Raw genomic sequence first — 21491 nt, 5'->3', positions numbered from 1 at the left:
GTGATTTTTCTTCATCTTTAATATTACACAATCTTTGGTCTTCTTCATTATTCATCCTCAATCTTCTTCAATTTACATCTTTTACCTATAAAACTTAAACATTATTGAAGTCCACATAAAAAAGTTTCCATTCACTAGAATTCATGGGTTGCTAGCCACTGTGCTAGTTCACTATGAAACTCTTTCTCATACATGGTTCAACAACAATTCTTCAATCACAAAAATTTCACGCTCCCCTTTATCATTATCAATCTCATCCTGGGATTTATTTGTCTTACTTTTAATGACATCTTGGGTTTCTTTGGATTACCCTTAACCATAATTTGGGTTTTCTTAGGTTACTCTCAACCATTAAAACTTTGGGATGACCCTTGACCATTACAACCTCAAGTAGTTTCAGCTTACTGTGAACTACTAAATGGCTTCGTTGAATCACGAGCCATACATTGTATCAAACTACAAGGGTATCCTCACCTTATCAGGGCCTACATCATCATTGAATCAGGTATATAAAATCCCATTGTATGAAGATACCAAGCACAAGCTTAAACTTTTTCTCAAACCAATATGACATAGGCTTGCTACAAATACAAAATGTGATTCACATTACAATGTGGTTGTTTTATTTTAACTCACAATTTACCATCATTTTTCCATTATCATCTAAACTTTATTGTTGCTACAAGAAATGTCACAATAACTCTAGACTATTGTACCCAAAACAACATCTTTATCCTTCCTATTGCAGTCTCATCATTCCAATTTAATAATTTAGCCTACAATGAACTCTTAGCTCCTCAATCAAGAACAATATAACTCTCTTCCACCTTAGAACCAATGGTTGGCATTAATAGCTACCAATGAAGACATATAAACAAATATGAAAACATCACCGAATAATTCTTATTAACTAGTAGGTAAGGAATATGTTGTGGTACCCAACCTAGATGATATGGAGAGAGATGGAGAGTTGTGGGAAGTTAATGCTACACAAAGTTGTGGGATATGAGGTTATTTTGATTACCATTATTAAGTATGATAATGGTTAGCTAGTATTTTATATGGAAATTATGATTGAGGGATGTTGGGTGATTGAACTATATTTTCATGAGTGAAAATGAGAGATGGGTTTTCTACACTGAGGTTTGGTAAGGTCATGGATTTTAGATGTGATGAAGGGGAGGGATTCATGGTGGAATCTTCATATTCATAGTTAGATTGACCAATATGCAATGATTTGGATGCAACTTGAAATTTAAAGACACAAAAATATACCATAGAATGTGTGTACATTTGATGGAAGTGACACCGTCGATTTGGTCTAAAGGATAGAGGACTAGTGAATTTATGGTTTTGAGGATGAGAGGAAGGTCTTCGCCTAGTAGGAGAGTTACAAGGATTAAGACTAGCTATGGGGTTAGTATTTTGAGATGGAAGGAAACTAGGGTGCCTTTGTATGTTTCTTTCAATAGCCAAGGCATGGATAAAGGCTTGAGTCAAGGGAGTTTCTTTCAAATAAGACAACTTCAAATGAAGGATAACCAAAACTCTAGAATTAAATTTGAGAATAAGCACTTCTTCTAGGTTTGGAATCTAGAGTTGGATTTATAGTCATGTGAACACCTTCATATACCGATGTATTATTTGACTAGGAATTTGATGAAGTTTTAACCCCTTGCACATGATATTTTCCACACTAGGTAATAGCATCACAAAATATGTCCCAATTTTTTGTTCCCTTTGTAGTAGATTTGGATGCCTTGTCATTGATCTCAATGTATATCGAGACTACCACCAAGTAATCCCTTCCAAATGGTTTTTTGTAAGGAGTAAGAATTGAGCCTTGGTTATATTAAGGTAGGTATAGAAGTAACCTAAGAGGCTATATATCCAAGAATATAAGGTTCTTAACCGTCCATATTTTGATAAAGTGAATCTAGTATTTAGTTGGAAGATGGATGGTTGTGTCTTCTTTATGAGGACATCTTGTAAGGGTCTCATGATATCTAGATGCAATGGCTCAACCTTGTTTAAGGAATAGTCTCTACAAGGAGCCACAAGATTAGTGAGAGGATCATTTATATTTGAGAGAAGGAGGAGTTGCAAACCCTATTGCATTAGAGAAGGGAGGATGTTAGGTTAGGGTGAGCCCATAATAAAGAGGAAAGCCATGCTATAATGTAGCAATATATTAAGGGGAATGATTTCCAAGAAAATAGAATCGGAAATTTGAGTAACTGACCTAAAACAATTCCAAGAGAGATCTTGGTGGGAGGGTTTTCCTCAAAGAATTAGATTTGCAGAAGTTGTCTTGTTAGAGCAAGGTTTCCACTTAAATTCTAAACTGAAGCAAGGAGAGTGTTGAAAGCAAGTGATGATGTAGAAATTAATGGGAGGGCATAATTCAAAGGAATAAGATTTGAACGATTTCTACAAATGAGAGTTTTGGGTGGGGTGTTAAGCCTAGGAACCTAGTATTGAAGACTGACCAAACCTGGACCTATGCTCTCATACCTAACGGTGTAGACTCGAACTCTCAAATAGGGAAATTATAATAGTGATGTGTGCAACTTGAATTAATAATAAATCTTTGAATCATAGGTAATGACGAAGACATATAAACATATATGAAGCAAGGGACATATTGAAATTGTAGTTAAGAAACCCCAAAGGGGAATTCTATTAAGTTAAATCATTTGTGTGTGTTTGTATTGTACAATTGATCACTTTATATAAGAATAGATACCCATAACAACTATGTCATAATAATATAATCATTTCAAACCATCTCCATAACTGTCTCCACAATATCTCCATGAATCTCTCAATAGGTCCTCATCCCTAATTTCTCTCATTTCCCCTCATCTTTTATTCTTATGTAAACTTCTAGAATTGATCTACATCATTACAAACCATCATATAATTATTTGTTAAACATCACAAGTAGGAATTAATCCTTCATTCTCTCCCTTAATGAGAACTTGTAAACTCAATATGCAACCATCATCTTCTATTTATTCAACTCTCTTTTGTATCGATCTTTTTTTCATCTTCATCTTCTATGCTCTTTCCCTTTGTTTCGTTTTGTCATCTTCAATCTTTTGTGATCTTTGGTCTTCTTCATTCTTCATCCTCAATCTTATTCAATTTTCATCTTATACTTGAAAAATGTATGCATTGGTAAAGTCCATATAAAAAAGTTACCATCCACTAGAATACATGGGTTGTTAGTTGTTGAATCAACTTGTTCACTAGGAAACTTTATCTCATACATGGATCAAAAACAATTATTCAATCACACAAATTTCACTCTCCTTCATGAACATCAATTATCACCCTAGGTTTTCTTTGCCTTACCCATAACCACATCATGTGTTTTCTTTTGATTACCCATAACAATGATCTAGATTTTCTTGGGTTACTCTCAACCATTACACCTCTAGGATGACTCTTAACTATTACATCCTCAAATAGTTTTAGCTTACCATGAGCAATCAAGTGGTTTATATTAACCAAACATCATGCATTACATCTGTAAAAACCACATCCAACTTACCCCATTTGGTGGTTGCTACTGCTAATCCAACCCTTCAATTGTGCTATCAGAGGAGTGGGACAATTTACATTATCCTTTTTTTGCTCGTATATATATATAGCATCAGGTTACATGGATTATCCTCCACGTTAGCCTAATGCTTTATCCTGGCTCATCCCTTGCTGCTCCTCTTACACCTCTAGGGTGGGGACCTCCAAAACAAATCATCCCGGTCCCCATCATTGTATATGTGTGTGTGTGTGTGTGTGTGTGCTCTAGAGCAAAGCCTGATTATAGAAGGACTTGTTTAGCACACTCATTCAGGTTTCTCCTCCATAGCCCCACTATGCTCAGAGTCCCACCCTCACTAAATCATCTCGTCAGTTAATTTAAGTGCGCTAGTTAAATAACGAAAGTCGTGATGCCCTTACCAGTGCTCACTCACACCAACAACGTGATAGAAACACACGCAAAGCCTCTGGCACTGGTGTGTGTGTGTGTGTGTGTGTGTGTGTGTGTGCATTCCTCTTTGCATTTAGAGTGCTGAGGGGAAATCACGGTCATAAGGACCATTGACAAGGTCTCCTTCCCTTCCAATTATCACTATAATTTATGCACATTTCAAGCCATTCAATGCATCTTAATTCTAACAGTCAACATATACTGATGTCTTTAACTAGGGTTCTTTGTTTCAAGCCAGAATACAATTAAATATGAATAGAATGATTACAAGCATTACTCATCTATTGTTGCCATCATTAAACAGAAAAGAGACACTCATTCATTGAAATTGTGGGTATAAATGAACACTTATCTTATCTCTTATGGGCATCTGATTCTAGGATAAGGACTCTCCACCCAACCATAAACAGTTGTAACCAGTCCTCACTTGTAGTTGTTGCCCCCGAGCCATATTCTAGAGACTAAGGGGTCTTGCCCAAGGGAATAAAACATCAACTGCTAGTTGAAACAGGGTCTCTAAAGGCCTCCTTCTTCTAGGCTCCACCCACCAGCTACTCAACAATTACCAAATGTACAAGGAATCCAAAGGCTCCTTCTCCACCCAAGAACACACAAGGAATCCATAGGATTTTTGCCTCCACCCAAGAACGTCAAGGGAATCCATAGAAGCTAGTGTCCACCCTTCAAGAAAAACACAGTGGATTCCACCCACCTTGGGGAATCTAGAATCCACTATAAAACCAAACATTAAGAAAGGCTCTAGAGATCCTCCTTTCAAGAATCAAAGAAACAACCCTCCACCCCAATCATCAAGGGAATCTAGAGAAAGACCATCTCCACCCTCTGGCTATACAAGGAATCGAGAGGCCATTGTTCCTCACCTAGAAGAGATCTTCTTCATGCCAAGCTTGCCAACCAAAATAATATCACTACCTTTTCTTCTTCCCTTGCTAGACTCCTTTGCTGCTTTGTTCGTTGAATGTTGATCCCTTCCTTGAATGAGGTCAAAGCCCCCCTTATTCCTTTTCTTTCCCTTTTTCCTCCTGCTTAGTGATTGTCTTTCACTATCCTAGCTGCCAACAAAACCAACCTTCTTCAATTTATGTCCTTTTTGCCTTCTAATTGGTTCTCAAGTAACATGGGCCTAAATACTTCTCTTTGCAACCCAATTTAATTCATGGTTAGTTCATTAAATATCACCAACCAATCTTTAATGTCCATCCCAAAAAAAATTCATATTTTCATACAAGAAACCAATAGATATCCCAAGCAAGCCACCTCCTCATCTTTGGATTTCGTGTCCCTTGGCTCAGCCCCCTTTTTAAATTTTATTTTTGTAAAAATCTTTACAATGTATTTTTATGAGAGAACCATGGTTGGGGTTGTCACAACATCAAATAAAAGGGTGTTCTTGCCTCATCAAGGCTTACATTATCATTGATTCAGGTACATACAATTTCACCTTATGGAGATACCAGGTACAAGCTTAAACTTTTTATGAGATTAATACACCATAGGCTTGATACAAATATAAAGTGTGTTTTACATTATAATTTGGTCAATTCTACTTTTATTTAACACAACTCACAATTTACCTTCACTTTTCCATTATCATATTAACTTCATTGTTGCCATAAGAGTTGTCACAAGAACTCTCCATTGTATTCGAGAAAACACCTATGTCCTTCCTACTGCAGTGTCGTCATTCCACTTCAAAATTTCTTCTTACAATCAACTCTTGGCTCCTCAAACAAGTACAAAGTAACTCGCTTCCATCTCAAAACCAATAGTTGGCCTTAATAGTTGGCAATGAAGACATATTAACAAATATGAAGCAAGGGATACAAGGAAATTATAGTCCCTCAAGGCAAAATTCTATTAAATTAAATAATTCCATTGTCCTACTATACAATTGATTACTTTATATAAGAATAGGTGACCATAACAACTATACCATAATAAGATATTTAGTTCAAACCATCTCCACAATATCTTATTATGGCATAGTTGTTATGGTCACCTATTTTTATATAAAGTGACCAATTGTATAGTAGAAACACAATGGAATTCCATGAATCTCTCAACAAATCTTTATCCCTAACTTCTCTCATGTCTACCGATACCTCATTCTTACATAGACTTCTATAATTGCTCTATATTATTTCAAACCATCATATAATTATTCAGTAAATATCAAATAGGAGTTAATTTTTCAAGCTTAACTTTCGCTATTGAAAAATGAGAATTCTTGGTGAAGAGTCAACCTAGGAACCTAGTATTGGAGAAGGACCAAGCTTGGACCAATGCTCTGATACCAAATGGTGTAGATTCAATTTCTCAAATAGGGAAAGCCCTAATCTAAAAGTGATGCATGCAACCTGAATTAATAATAAACATCTAAAAAAGAGGAAAAATCCTTAAGGAAAAATGGCTTAGTTTTGTGCAAGCTAAATGGATCCACTCAAGATGCACACAACCCAAGGGATGAGAAAAAATAATAAACAACTCTAGTAAATACCCTGAATGTTAGAAATATGAACTTAACATGACACATCAATAACTACTAACTAACACAATCGGAAATGAGGAATGATCCCCTTGAGGGCTAAATGCTATTGAACGACTATTGATAAAGCAAAGTGCTACTTGATTGAGGAGTGTATCCTCCTTATGGTGGACACCCTAGTTATCTACATCACATGCACTTATATGCATTTGAGATGGAATGGGGAGAGGGTAGAGAGGAAGGGATAAAGAAGGAGACTACCTAGTGGTGTGAAACAACTCTCTCTAACTAAATTGCCAAACTATCCCTATAAGTTCAGGAGAAGGGGTGCCTCCTCGAGGGTTCACAATGACTAGGCTTGGGAAATTGTATACAAAAAATATAAGTCTTTATAAAATCATAAAACCATTAAAGGATTGATACTTACCCAATACTAAAATCTGATGATAAACAAGTGTATGATCAAAGCTCTATTGATCTTAATTATAGTAATCAAGTAGATTCTAACCAACATGTGAAAAGTATCTATCATAAAAAATAACTTGGTACATGCCCATGAAAAAGATTTGAAAAATATATTTAAATGAAAAACCTAAAAGTTCATTTGAAAAGCCAAACTTGATTTAAGTGTTGTTTGAAGAGAAGAAAAACTATTACATACAATATAATAATAAAGCTAAGTATTAATTATTGATTATTAAATAAAATATTTATGTTATATTTTCCTAATATTTATACTAATTACTATCTCTACTAAGTTAAATGATAATGCAAGTGAATTTACTTGCTTTTGTTGTGCATTCTAACACTATGCCACTAGAAACCTACTAAAATACAAAAGAGTTGAAATGTGATGCACAATTACCATCTAATTCCAAAGGAAACTTATACTTTTACTTTCGATTAAAAGCTATGAAATGGCATAAGTTTTGATTATTGTTTCTGTCAATTTCTCGGCTACTGGGTATTTTCTGAAACATTTTATTTAAATTTTGATAATTGTTTCAAAGTTTGGATCATTCTTTTATCCTTGGCGTTGCAAATGGTGGAATTAAAAATATATCTTCATTGAGTTTTGTTTTGGGAAAGGTACCATCCTACCCAGCGGATGCGTCTCCCGCCGCCAAATAATATAAATGTTGTAAATCAATTCAATTATGGCACCGACCTTTCATCGGGAACAGATTCTAACTTCGTTTCAGGAAACAAACAGAATTTTATTGAGAATGAAGTACCAGATCAAAACTCGCTGCTTTTCCTGCCTGTGCTTTTGCAGCTGCCCGCAGAAAAAGCATTCAAAGTTCTCCAGACGAGGAATCAAATTCATACCCAGTGTAATCTCAAAATCCCTCTTTCCAACCCGAGCTGTATCTCGTACAGGGTCTGAAAGGTTCTCTTCTGATGAAAGGTTCTTTCGCCATCATGTCAAGAATCCTGAACCTATTTACCAGATCGCAGATGATGAGGAAAACCAGTACACGGTGATTGAGCATGACGGAGAGGCATCTGAAATCAACCATGAAAGTCATAATGGTAAAATACTTAGAATTGGGAATTTTGAAACCAGTGCTAATCCTGCAATTGCTGGAATACCTAGCAGCAGTGATTCTGAAATCAACAGTGAGAAAAGTTATACAGATGGAATACCAACGAACAGAGACTCTGAATTCAGCTATGAAAGTTATAGAGATGAGAGGCCAAAACATAGAGAACCTAAAAGTGGCTCCGGAAGTTATAGGATTAAATTACCAATGGGCAAGAGACGTGAAGCTAAATATCAGGAAAGCTGTAGACATGCCATAGTCAACAGCAGGGACTCTGAAATCAGCCATAAAAGACATATAGATGGCAGAGCAACACATGGAAAATCTAAACTTGGCCACAAGATCAGCAAAATTGTTGTTGCACCTGACATGGAGGCAAAACAGAAAATGACGACTGAACATGATGGAGAGGTAGCGGAAGTTAGTCTGCATGAAGGTAATAGTGTTGCAATACCCAGAAGCAGAGATTCTGAGACCAGCAGTCAGAAAAGCTGCAGAGATGAAGTACACACCAGCAGAGACTCTGAAATCCGCCATACGAGTTACAGATATGAGAAACCGGGACGCAGAAAATCTAAAACCAGCCACAAGTTCAGCAAAGATGTTATTGCAGATGATAAGAAGGATGAAGGGTTATCTGAAATCAGCTTGCATGAAAGCTATAGTGTTGAAATACCCAGGAGCATAGATTCTGAGACCGTCAGTGAGAAAAGCTGTAGAGATGGGACAACCAATAGAAGAGATTCTGAAATCCGCCAGAAAAGTTATAGAGATCAGAAACCAATACACACAAAATCCATTGGCAGCCACAAGATCAGCAATCTTGTTGTTGCAAATGCTAAAGAGGTAAAACAGTACAGGGCCAGTGAACATGATGGAGAGGCATCTGAAATCAGCCTGCAACAAGGCCATAGCGTTAAAATACCTAGAAACAGAGATTCTGAAACTAGGAGTGAGAAAAGTTATAGAGACGACAGACCGGGTCACACAGTATCTAAAACCAGCCACAAGATTGGCGAAATTGTTGTTGCAGATGATCAGGAGTTAGAACAGTACATTATGAGTGAACATGATGGAGAGGCATCTAAAATCATCCTGAATGAACGCTATAATCTTGAAACACCTGGAAGAAGAGATTCTGAAACCAGCAGTCAGAATAGTTGTAGGGATGGAATACCCACCAGCAAAGACTTTGAAATCAGCCATAAAAGTTATAGAGATCAGAAACAGAGGCAGGCAGAATCTAAAACTAGCTACGAGATCAGCAAAATTTCTGTTGCAGATGATGAGGAGGCAAAACAGTCCACTATTGGTGAATATGATGGTAAGGCATGTGAAATCAGCCAGCCTGAAGGCTACAGTCTTGAATTACCCAGAAGCATAGATTTTTATACAAGCAGTCAGAAAACCTGTAGAGATGGAATACCCGTGATCAGGGACACTGACATCAGCAATAAAAGTAATAGTGATAAGAAAGCAAGACACACAGAATCTAAAACCGGACACAAGATCAGCAAAAATGGTGCTGCAGATGATAATGAGATAAAACATTACACAATGAGTGAACAAGGAGGATCCGATATCATACTGCAAAAACGTTGTAGTCTAGAAATACCTAGAAGCAGAGATTCTGAAACCAAAAGTCAAAATAGTTATAGAGATGCAATACCCACCAGCAGAGTCTCGGAAATCAACTATAAAAATTATAGAGATGGGAAACCGAAACAGACAGATATTAGAACCAGCCACAAGATCAGCGAAATTGCAGATGACAAGGAGATAGAACAGTGTATTATGAGTGAACAGGATGGAGAGGCTTCTCAAACCAGCGTTCATGAGAGCTATAGCTTTGAAATGCCTAGAAGCAGAGATTCGGAAACCACCAGTCAAATTAGTTGTGATGGAATACCCACTGGCAGAGTGTCTGAAATCACTCATAAAAATTTCAGAGATGAGAGACTGAGACGCACAAAATCTAAAACTGGCCACAAGATCAACAAAACTGATGTTGCAGATGATAAGGTATTAAAACAGTACAATATAAACGAACATGATGGAGAGGCATCTGAGATAAGCCTGCATGACAGCTATAGTGTTGAAGTACCCAGAAGCGTAGATTCTGAAAGTTCCAGCAGTCAAAATAGTTATGGAGAGAGAAAGTCCACCAGCAGAGACTCTGAAATCAACCATAAATGTTATAGACATGAGAAATCACGACACAGACAATCTAAAACAAGCAATGAGATCAGGAAAATTGTTGTTGCAGATGATGAGGAGGTAAAACAGTACACAGGAACTCAACATAATGGAGATGCATCTGAAATCAGTGTGCACAAAAACTATAGTGTTGAAATACCCCGAAGTACAGATTCTGGAACCAGCGATCAAAAAATCTATAGAGATGGATTAGTAACCAGCGGAGATTATGAAATCAGCCCTAAAAATCACAGAGATGAGAAGTCGAGGCACAGAAAATCTAAAAGCAGCCACAAGATCAGCCAAATTGTTGTTGCAGATAATGAGGTGAAACAGTACCCTGTGAGTGAACATAATGGAGATGCATCTGAAATTAGCCTGCATGAAAGCTATAGTGTTGGAATATCAACAAGCACAGATTCTGATGCTAGCGGTTGGAAAAGTAGTAGAAATGAAATAGCCACCACCAGAGACTCTGAAATCAGACAAAAACATCATAGAGACGAGAAATCGAGATGCAGAGCCTCTAAAACCAGGCAGTTTATAAGCAGAATATTTGATGTAAATGATAAGGTGAGAAAACAGTACACTGTGAGTGAACATGATGGAGAGGCATCTGAAATCACTCTTCATGGAAGCTATGGTGTTGAAATACCCAAAAGCAGAGAATCTAAAACCAGCAGTCAGAGCAGTTGTAGATATGGAATCCTCACCGGCAGAGACTCTGAAATCAGCCCTAAAAGTTATAGAGCTGAGAAATTGAGAGACAAAAAATCTAAAATTAGACACAAGATCAGCAAAAGTTTCGTTGCTGATGATAAGGATATGAAAAGTGAACATGATGGGGAAGCGTCTGAAATTAGCCTGCATGAAAGCTCTGTTCCAACACTATCCAGAAGCAATGATTCTGATACCAGCAGTCAGAAAAGTGTTAGCGATGGAATACTCACTAGCAGAGACTCAGCTGTCATCCATAAAAATTACATAGATGAAAATCCGACACACACACAATCTAAAACCAGCTCCAAGGGTTATAAAATAGAAATACCAAATCCCATTAAAGTTGGGGAAACCAGTAAACCGAAAAGTTTATGTAGAGGAAGAAACCCCATACACAAAATCTTTGCAAACTGGTGGAAAAATAGAGGTAGAGATGAATCATCGATTAATGAATCTGCTGATATCAGCCAGACAAAGTGTAAAGATCAAACTCTGCAGATTAATTCTGAAATCAGCCAGAGAAAGTGTGAAGATCAAACTCTGCAGATTAATTCTGAAATCAGCCAGAGAAAGTGTGAAGATCAAAATCTGCAGATTAATTCTGAAATCAGCCAGAGAAAGTGTGAAGATCAAACTCTGCAGATTAATTCTGAAATCAGCCAGTCAGGTTATAGACATATAAAATGCTTTGAAATAAGAGAGCAATGTAGAGATGAAGCAATATCCACTTATGACGATTCTTCATTCACGAGCGACGAATTTGGGGATCCTCGGGATAAATCGGTTATCGTGGAGCCATTTTATGAGAATGAAGATTACGCTGAAACCATAAGGCAGCTCGTCAGACAGTTTTTTGCAGAGGGGGGATTGCATGCAGCAGAGATTCATAAAATTGATGATGGGGACTCTAATTCTCGAATCAGCTATCCTGAAAATGTTCACAAGTTGGTGCGGACAGACGATGAAAGTACCCATTGCCATTACTGCACTGTTACAGAAGTTCATGGCTAGGGTTGCGACCAACAATTGGAGGTTCGTGGTTGTCTTGAGCATTCAGCAGGGGTTGATAGAGATTAATGAAAGGGATAGAGCTTTGTGAAATAAAAATCCTTAAAGACGCCGTTTCTAAATTTTTAAATAAAGAATTCAAATACCCAGTAACAGATATATACATTTATTTTCCTCTCTCATCAAATGGGGAAACTTTCAATTTGTTGGGTGAAGTTTCACAAATCATTATATTTTCATATGATATTTTAAATGTCTTTTATAATATTATATTTTATGGAGTATCCTCAACTGCATAGAAGATGTTAAATTCCATTTTCTGTTATGAAAATAGTTGAATATTTAAATTATTAAATCAATATTATAGCACTAACTTTAAAATATAATTAATATTAAATTTAAAAAATTTCATTCAAAATATTAGTTAATAATGGATTTATTATATAGTTTAGGTGTATTAAATAGTATAGATTTTTTAAATTAAATATTATGGGGAGATATTCTCTATTTTATTTTTTCAATTAAATATTTTTTTTTACTTATTAAAAATATGTATGCCTATGATTAGGTATCTTATGTATATTTATAAGTTATACAACATGGATGTCAAGATGTTTCATAACTCTAGTCAAATCTTCATTTTTGGCTTCAACAAGAGTGATATAAGGATGCCTTAGCTGGATCAATGGGGAATAAAGGAGGAGATCATCTTGCAAAATTAAGATAATATTAAAAATATTATTACTTCCAAATTTAAGGAGAAATTGTAAGACAATAAAAAGTTAGTGGGACAAAGAACAATACTATATTATAAGGAAGTGATGAATCCCAATCTAGAAAACCTTAATTTTTATAATGGATAAATTATAGAATTTAATTTTATAAACTTTTTAAAATTAAGTATGTTTATTTTTTTTTAAATACATATTTTTAAAATGAAAATGTACTTTAGATTTTATTATGCTTTTTTAATTTTCATCTTTGATTTATTAGGTATATTGCATCCATGATTTCTTGGTGATATTGATAATTCCACACGTTGTTCCAATTACATGTTTTATTGTTGTTAAGATTCTTTTGATTGACGTGTTTGATATGAACTTATCTTCCTGGAAAATGTGTTACATTTTCTATGCTAGATTATTGATTCACTAACATAATGTATTTAAATTCTTTATTGTCATTATTTCTTGGGTAATCTTAAAGGGAACCTTGAAGTTACTCTGAAGCTTGAGAACATTATCATGAAGAGGTCTACAATGCTTTCCAGATGGTGTTGCAAGGTGTCAAATCTTGGAAGGTAATAAGAAAAATGTAGTTGACATGGCAAGCAAATGTCATACAGGAGTCAAATGGTACTCTTGTACAAGGGAAGTCATTAGTCTATGAATGCAATGAGTAGTGTAAGTGTCCTTTAAGCTCTCATAATAGAGTTACTAAAAAATGATTGGTTGTCCATTTAGAGGTATGCAGAATCAATGATAAAAGATGGCTTACCAAAGTCATGAGGGAAGCATCATTCGAAGCAAATTGAAGGTGTTGTAGAATAATCAATTGAAACATGTAGTGGACAAGAAAGGGACAACTAATTTGAAGATGCAAGGATGGAGTGAAAAGTGTTCAATTTTCATCCCCATCCTCAGCAAACCATGATACAGGCACGTAGCAATTTTGTCCTTCTAAAATTAGAAACTTGAGTGCATACCTTTAGATCATAAAACTTTTTCCTATGAGATCAATTGGTTAAAGAAATTTAGACTTCCTATTCCTAAGTTAGGATTAATTGGACACTTTTATTAAAAAACCAAATAGCTATTTGTTGAATCTAAACCAACCATTTTTAAATGTTTATTCCGATGTATTAGGGCTTCCCTTCAATCCAATATTATTGCATGATTCCAACAGAGACAATTTAGTTATAGGAGGGTTATTCATGATAATGATAGATTTGAACCACTCTCACATTATTGTCATCCAATTATCTGGATCTTTAACATTAATTTTTCACGTCTCATATCCAATTGATCATTGACTAATGATTAGTCATTTTCACTACCCATAGGGGTAGCCTCACTTAATAATTAGAATTGTATTTGGTCATTCAATTCATTCTTGTCTATATATATCTAACTCATGGAATGCATAGAAGGGCTTCAAGGATGTGTAATTCACCCACCCTGGTAAAAGAATCCCATCCAGTTGTGTATGTTTGACAACTCCTAAATCGCATATCTTAGCAATAAGGAAAGGACCAAGTTAGTGCATTTGTAATTTCCCTGGATGCTTCAAATACTTGTTGTTGTAGAGCATGACGTAATTGTCAACAACATTATAGAAATTTTGAGGTCTAAAATGGGCCTCCTAAGGAATATTATAAAATAATAGTGGAAATAATAAAATAAGATTAGATTACATCATCAATCTTAGATGGAAAGAAAGAAAAAAAAAAAAAAAACTACTTTTTCAACTCATATTTTCAACTTATTTCCCTATGGTTTTACTCAAATTTTGAGTGGGAGCACTCATTGGATGTGGAATTTAATTTCTTACCCAAGGAGTACCCATGTTGCATACTTTCAATGGACCTTGTTACACGAAAAGTGATAAATACGTGAAAAATGTGATTGCATCACGTTTTAAATGTATTTCTCATTTTTTGTGTAGTAGGTCCATCGAAACTATGCAATGTGGGTAAATATTGGATGAGGAATTAAATTTTGCATCCAACGAGTGTTGTTGCTTGAAATTTAAGTAAATCTATAGGGAGATAAGTTAAAAATACGAGTTGAAAAAGTAGTATTTTCCTTTTTCTTTTATTTAATCTTTTTATTTTTTTACTCTAAAAATGGTGAATCATCCCCCATGGTTAACATCATCATCTTGAATCCTATTGGTTCTTATAAAGTTGATTTTGGTTGTACATTTTTGTTTTGAGGCCCATTTTTTACCTCAAAATTTCTCTAATGAGAAGGACCTCTGCTTTGTGTATCGGTCGCTCCAGGCCTTTTGTCATTCCTTTTCAATCCATGTCCCATAACTCCTGTAACTGTTCTGCAAGGGATTCATGATTTTCCATCTTAGTGGCTTGCACAATAAAGATATTAGGGACAATAAACTCAGTTGGCACTACAATTTATCAACTATAAACAAGATGGAATGGAGTATATTTGTGCAGCTGCTTCACCTTAGTACGATAGGCCCATAATGTAGCTAGTACTCGTTCATCCCAATTGTCCCTGTTTGCAGAACATATCTTAGTAATTCCTTTCTCCAAAATTTTATTAAAATCTTCAACTGTACCATTTCCCATGGATAATAAGGGCTACTCTTATGGTGTTGAATCATAAAATTCCACAACAATGTATCAACAGTCTCATTAATGAAATGTGACCCTTAATCATTGGTAAGACTCTTAGGACACCCAAACCTGGTAATTATATTTTCAAAAATAAACTATGCAACGGTATCAGTAGTACAATCCTTAACAATTATCGCTTCAACCCAACGTGTTAAGTAGTCTATTGTAGTGATAATATATCAGGCATGAGAGTGTCGCGCACAAGGGTTGATGGGACCCACAAAATCAATAGCCCACTTTTCAAAAGCTTGAAGTGCATGAACAGGATGTAGTGGAAGCTCATCTCATTGTGATGACTGACCAACCCGTTGGCAGACATCACACTTCTTGGCATACTCTTTTGCATCCTTAAACATAGTAGGCCACCAAATCCTAGATTGCAATACTTTCCTGGTGGTAGCTTTTTCTACTACGTGACCTCCCACCACACTGAAATGACACTCCCATAAAGCATCTTCTTTCTCATGATCCAAAGCACATTGTCATAAAATATGATCCAATCCCATTTTATATAGTTGCCCCGCAATGAGTTGGTAATCTGTAGCACGGACCACCATATGTCTTTTCTGAGTTGTTGTATAATCATCAGGGCATTTACCAGTAACAAGGAACATAGTGACATATTCTAGATAATCAGGAATGGATTCAACTCAAAATAGATATGCATTAGGCAACTGGTCGTCCACTGATCCTCTCGCTTCTCCAGACTTTAACCAAGAAAGACGATCAGAACCAACATTAGTCTGCCCCAGTTTGACAATAACTTCGAAGGTGAATTCTTGAAACAAAAAAATCCATCTGCATATCCTTCCTTCCAAAACAGGTTTATTCACCAAATATTTTAGTGCAGAATGGTTAGTGAAGAATTTGAAAGGCCTCCCAAGTAGATAGTGCCTGATCTTCTGAAGTGAATACACCACAGAAAGAGCCTGTCTCTCTATATTTGTATAGTTCCTTTTTGTTGTAGAGAGCTTCCTGCTAGAAAAATAGGTAGGATGATCTAAATTACCTTCACCTGGATGAGTTAGAATTGCACCTAACGCAATTCAAGAAGCATATATGTGCACATTGAATTCCTTGTTCCAATCAGGATAGACCAACATCAGAGCACTACCAAGTTTTTCCTTCAAGGTATCAAATGTAGTATCACATTCATCAGTCCACACCAAGTGTTTTGCTTTCTTCAACAAATTTTCTAGAGGTACCATGATTAAAGCCTAGTTGCTAATAAACCAATGATAATAACCTGTATGTCCCAGAGTTGAATGCAACTGCTTGACACTAGTGGATGGTGGAATATTAAGAATGAATGTGACTTCGGTTGGATCTATGCATACTCCATCCTTGCAAATAATGTGTCCAAGGAGAGTGCCAAAGGGGAGAACAAAAATATACTTTTCAAATTTAAAGAAATTTGCAACTACCGACAGGGATCAAACAGACTGGAATTATTTTTTAGAAGGTTGTATACCATCCAACCATCCATATAAAATTCTTAAAATTATCTAATATACTCTTGGAAGGTTGCAATAACAATTCTTGAGAAGAAAATTGGAGCATTTTTGAGGTTTAGGTCATGAATGTGGTCTTGCGTTTATCCTCTTCTACAATGTGTACTTAGTGATATCCTGAAAAACCATTTGTAAAGGAATAGCCTTTATTTCTAGCAAAATTTTCCAATACTTCATCACTTAAGAGAGTAGGAAATGGGTCATGAACACATGCATTATTAAGGCTTCAATAATCCACATAGACTCGAATGTCATCGAAATCCTTTTGATCCTGAATTACAATGGGACTGACCCATTCTGCTTCATCAACCAAGAAAATGAGACCAACTGCTAACATATTTTTTATTTCCTCCTTTACTTTCTCCTTTACTCTAGGATCCAATCTATAGGCATGATGTCTAATAGACCTTGCATCCACCTTCAGAACAATTTTTGTTTCTCCTAGACCTCCTTTAATCCCCTTGAGCTCTGCGACCAAGGTAGGAAAAACATAGTCATATTCCTTTAGCAAGTCAAAAATTTCTTTTATGGTATGCTCATCCAATTAATCACCAATAGAATCCATCTTAGGTTTCTCTTCAGTGCCAATGTTATGTTTTCACAACTTTAATGGCTCTAGATGTCGAGCATATGTAATAGGCCCATCCTTTATATCTCACTCTCCTTCATACTCATCAAAGGAAAGTGCCTCAATTCTTCCAAATCATCGTCATCGGGGGCTCGATTCACCTTCTCGCAAGCAATAGCTTCATGGAATCCTGATTCATGACATGTTCAAGGATATCTTGGTCTATATAGTCCTCAACATGCCTTCCTACGAGGAACAAAACCCTCTTAATCGATTTCAAATCTCTGCAATATTTTCATCTTCATCCGAAAAGAAATTTCATTAGAAAATTGGGCTACCATTGGTTCCCATGCAATTATCTATCTTTTCATTTCCTCCTTTACATACTAGGCCTGTGGGAATGTTCCCAAGGTATGAATAAATTGATGTACGCACATTGTTTCAGGAAGTCCTTATTTAATCCACTTAATTTTGCAATTTTGAATATGTTTATGTGGATTAATGTATCCCTCATATTTAGGAATGTTAGCTGAATAATCCCTTGGGGAAAAAAATCGACATAGCAAAGAAGACTTGACAGATTCCCACCCTTGAAGATGGTTACGATGAGCTTCCCACCACCTGACTAGTGTTGCTTTAAGGGAAATATCCAACAAGAGGATATTATTTGTCTCTTCAACCTTCAAATCAAATCCATTAATAAATTCGGCAGCAAATCCTATACCATTAGAAGTAGGAAAGTCTCGTAACGCTGTGCCAACCCATTGAACACATCGAACAATTGCACATCGTCTAGAATGTAGCTCAAGATATCCTTGTTTCCAATCATCCCACGCAACATCTGAACCAACCTCTGTGATTTTAATGCTCCTCTAACTAATAGAAAGATCGACTGTGGGGTTGATATAATCTTCTCTTTTCCCTGTAGTGAGTCGATATACCTGGTCCAGAAGACTAGGCTCTTCTCTATCATCCACTAGTTCTATAAATCTAGGACATTGATAAGGATCTAATGGTTGAATCACTCTGACTGCATCCACCTCAAAATTCATTTCCTCCCATTTGAGATCAATAATAACGTAGTTCTCAGAGGCCAAATCTATCCCCAGCAACGCGAGATAGGGGTATGTATCTCCCATAATGTTTATCACTTCAAAATAAGCATATGTTTTCACCCATGTAATATCCACTTCAACATCTTCCAAGCGCCCAATGGGAAGAATATAATACTAAATTTCCATATGCAACTGAATTGGAAAGAATTCCAATTTTGGTTTCCCAAGAGCTTCCCAAGTCTTCCTTGGTAGGATATTAACATCAGAGCACAAATCTAGCATAGAAGCGTAAATCTGGAATCCTACAATATGAGCATTAATACGAAATTCCCTTCCAATCCTTCTCTTATTTTGTTGAACCCATTTGCAGTGCTTCTCCAGAAATTTTGCAAAGATAAATCCCTTCGATAGCTTTTTGTCCCTAACAACACTCTTGAGTTTCTTTCGAAACTTCCCCAACATCTGCTCATTGCTCATAATTTGTAAAAATAATTTAAACCACTCCATCACAGGTTGGAGCATGTCATGGGAGAACCTCAGGATCCTCAACTTTTATTGTTTTGGTCATTCCATTTACAGTTTATGGGGTAGTGTCAATTGCTTAAAAATTTATGTCGCATCCCTATAATATTCTTTCTGTTGGTTAGAATCATAAGATCTCTTAGGTGAGGACGGTCTAATTATCACTAGTTGTTCACAGACACCCGTATCTAATCCAATTCTCTTTCCATCCTCTAGTAAATATATTAATATTTGACATTGGTATTGGCTCAGGTTCCCAATGCTCTGCATTAATTGAGCTTGCTCCTATTTTCTTATTACTCCTCCCACCTAGTGATCAATTCAAAACAATCCTCTATTGCATGTGTGTTTACTCTACATTGACAACACCAAGGCCTTCTGGGTAACAAGAAGTTGCAAGAAACATGTCCCTCTTGGTCACAGTTATAACAATGGATTAGACCTCTCCCTCCAGTTCCGCCCTCCCTTATTCCTCCCCCTCCTCACCCTCGATGAGTTTCATTCATTCTAAATGCAGAGTGATCAAGAAGGTCATCTAAGGCATCCAAAGATCTGCAGTGATTTTTGTAATGAGTCGACTACCCACAAAATTCATAGAAACAATTACTTGGAACATTTGAATATTTCTGTAAGATAAGACAAATATGGGGGACATGTCCATATGTACAACATATTTCAGAGTGCACAGTCGTAGATGTACTTTGTTGACTAGGGAAAGCATGGAATTGAGTACGACCTTGGTATAAATCATTCACGCAAACTTATGCACATCCAATAGTAGAAAACGATGGAGGGGGACCCACAAGCATGGAGAATGTTCGCAGACCTCTCAGCCTCGTGCATTCCGTATTATGATGTCCTTTGACATGGTAATTGGTACACTACACTTGAGAATGTACAGGTCATGCAGAATGCATATCTTTTAACTTTTCTGTTAGGTCAATAATCTGATGTTGTAATCCAATAAGGGAAGGATCATTGGAAATAGATCCTCGTTGATGCTCATGAGGATACACTGTTATAGTTTCAATCCATGTGGCTTGCTTAAGGGCATCTTGTAGAGTGTTAATCATTTGTTGAGTTGAAGGTGTCCGAGTTAATGGAAACAAAGCCTTAGTAAACCAATCTTGGTGATTGTTAGGATCAATAGGATAACTTAACTTACCAATAACATCCTTAAATCACTGCATCATCTCCCATGCATTTTTCCCTTCACATTGTTTAATATCCCACAACTCAGATAATCCTTGTTGATTTTTCTGTGAAAGTTTGAATTCTTGAACAAATTCTCGTTGAAACTCATCGATTGTAGAATTTTGATGCATAATAGACCATTTAATAAACCACATGAGTTCTCTCTCCCTTAGAGTAATGTAAAATTCAATAAGTTTGGCAGTGTTAGAAATCAATTAACGGAGCAATGAAATACACAAAATATTGCAGAAACACAAATACATAAATGCACAGAACAAGAGAGACAATGATATATGTGGTTCACCCAATTTGGGCTACATCCACGAAGAAACAACAACTCCATCCTTTATATATCTAGCAAAATGAAGAGATACAACCTATAGTAGATCCGTTGTAATCTCGTCTTGGCTCACACACAGTCTCCTCTACTTAGAACAAATAATGCATAATTGCAAAAAATTCCCTCATATAAACCGAGGGGTTTCCTTCTAGGGAAAAAACCCTAAATTAATGTAACTTCTACCTTCGGATCATATTCCTGATGAATGACCCAGATTGACTATGAAATTACAATTTTTTACAAGGAAATTTTTCATGTACTTTTAGGTCCACCACCCCCCCACCACTCTGACCCCTTGGTAGCAATAGTGGGGGGGAAGCCCCCCACACACCCCCATCAAGGATTGGGATCCAAACGTAGCTAAAAAAAGACCTTTGAATCAAGAATATAATCAGGCTCCACATCCAATATGCAACATTTGATGTTTGTCGTGCTCTCCATATGGCTTCACACAAATATCAATGGTGTTCAACATCTTCGTTCCCTCATCCTGAAAATTATCGAGTGAACGATCCTGCTACATTACCAACCATTTTGGATTAAACAAGTGATAGGAGTATGAACTCTTGAGAATGAGGTTTTAAAGATCTCGAAGAAACTAAGTGAGAACTACCACCACCACCACCAGAAGTACCAATTGCATATTTACCATACACCTTCTGAACTTTCATAACTTTAACTAAATTTGAAATAAAATGAGAAGGATATTGATAGAGTACGAGGGGGAGTTAAAGGAAGGTGCTACCTATGTTGTTGGGTAATGAATTATTACTTACAGGGGATGCATCATCTTCAGAAAACAATTTCCTTGTCACAAAATGCATGCCTTCATCAGGAGGGATGTCCTAGTTCACTATTTTAGCTGTAAACCCTGATCCATTTGGCATCGCCACTCTTTCTAGTACATGGAGATATCTGCTACTTCCTTCCATCTGTCCCACGACGATGGTTCCAACACATCCTATTTGGCCA

Source organism: Pinus tabuliformis, chromosome X (genome assembly GCF_031772625.1).
Source record: "Pinus tabuliformis cultivar Carrire ecotype Pingquan chromosome X, CPIR1, whole genome shotgun sequence".
Taxonomy (NCBI): Eukaryota; Viridiplantae; Streptophyta; class Pinopsida; order Pinales; family Pinaceae; genus Pinus; species Pinus tabuliformis.
Note: the sequence above shows the minus strand (reverse complement) of the source record.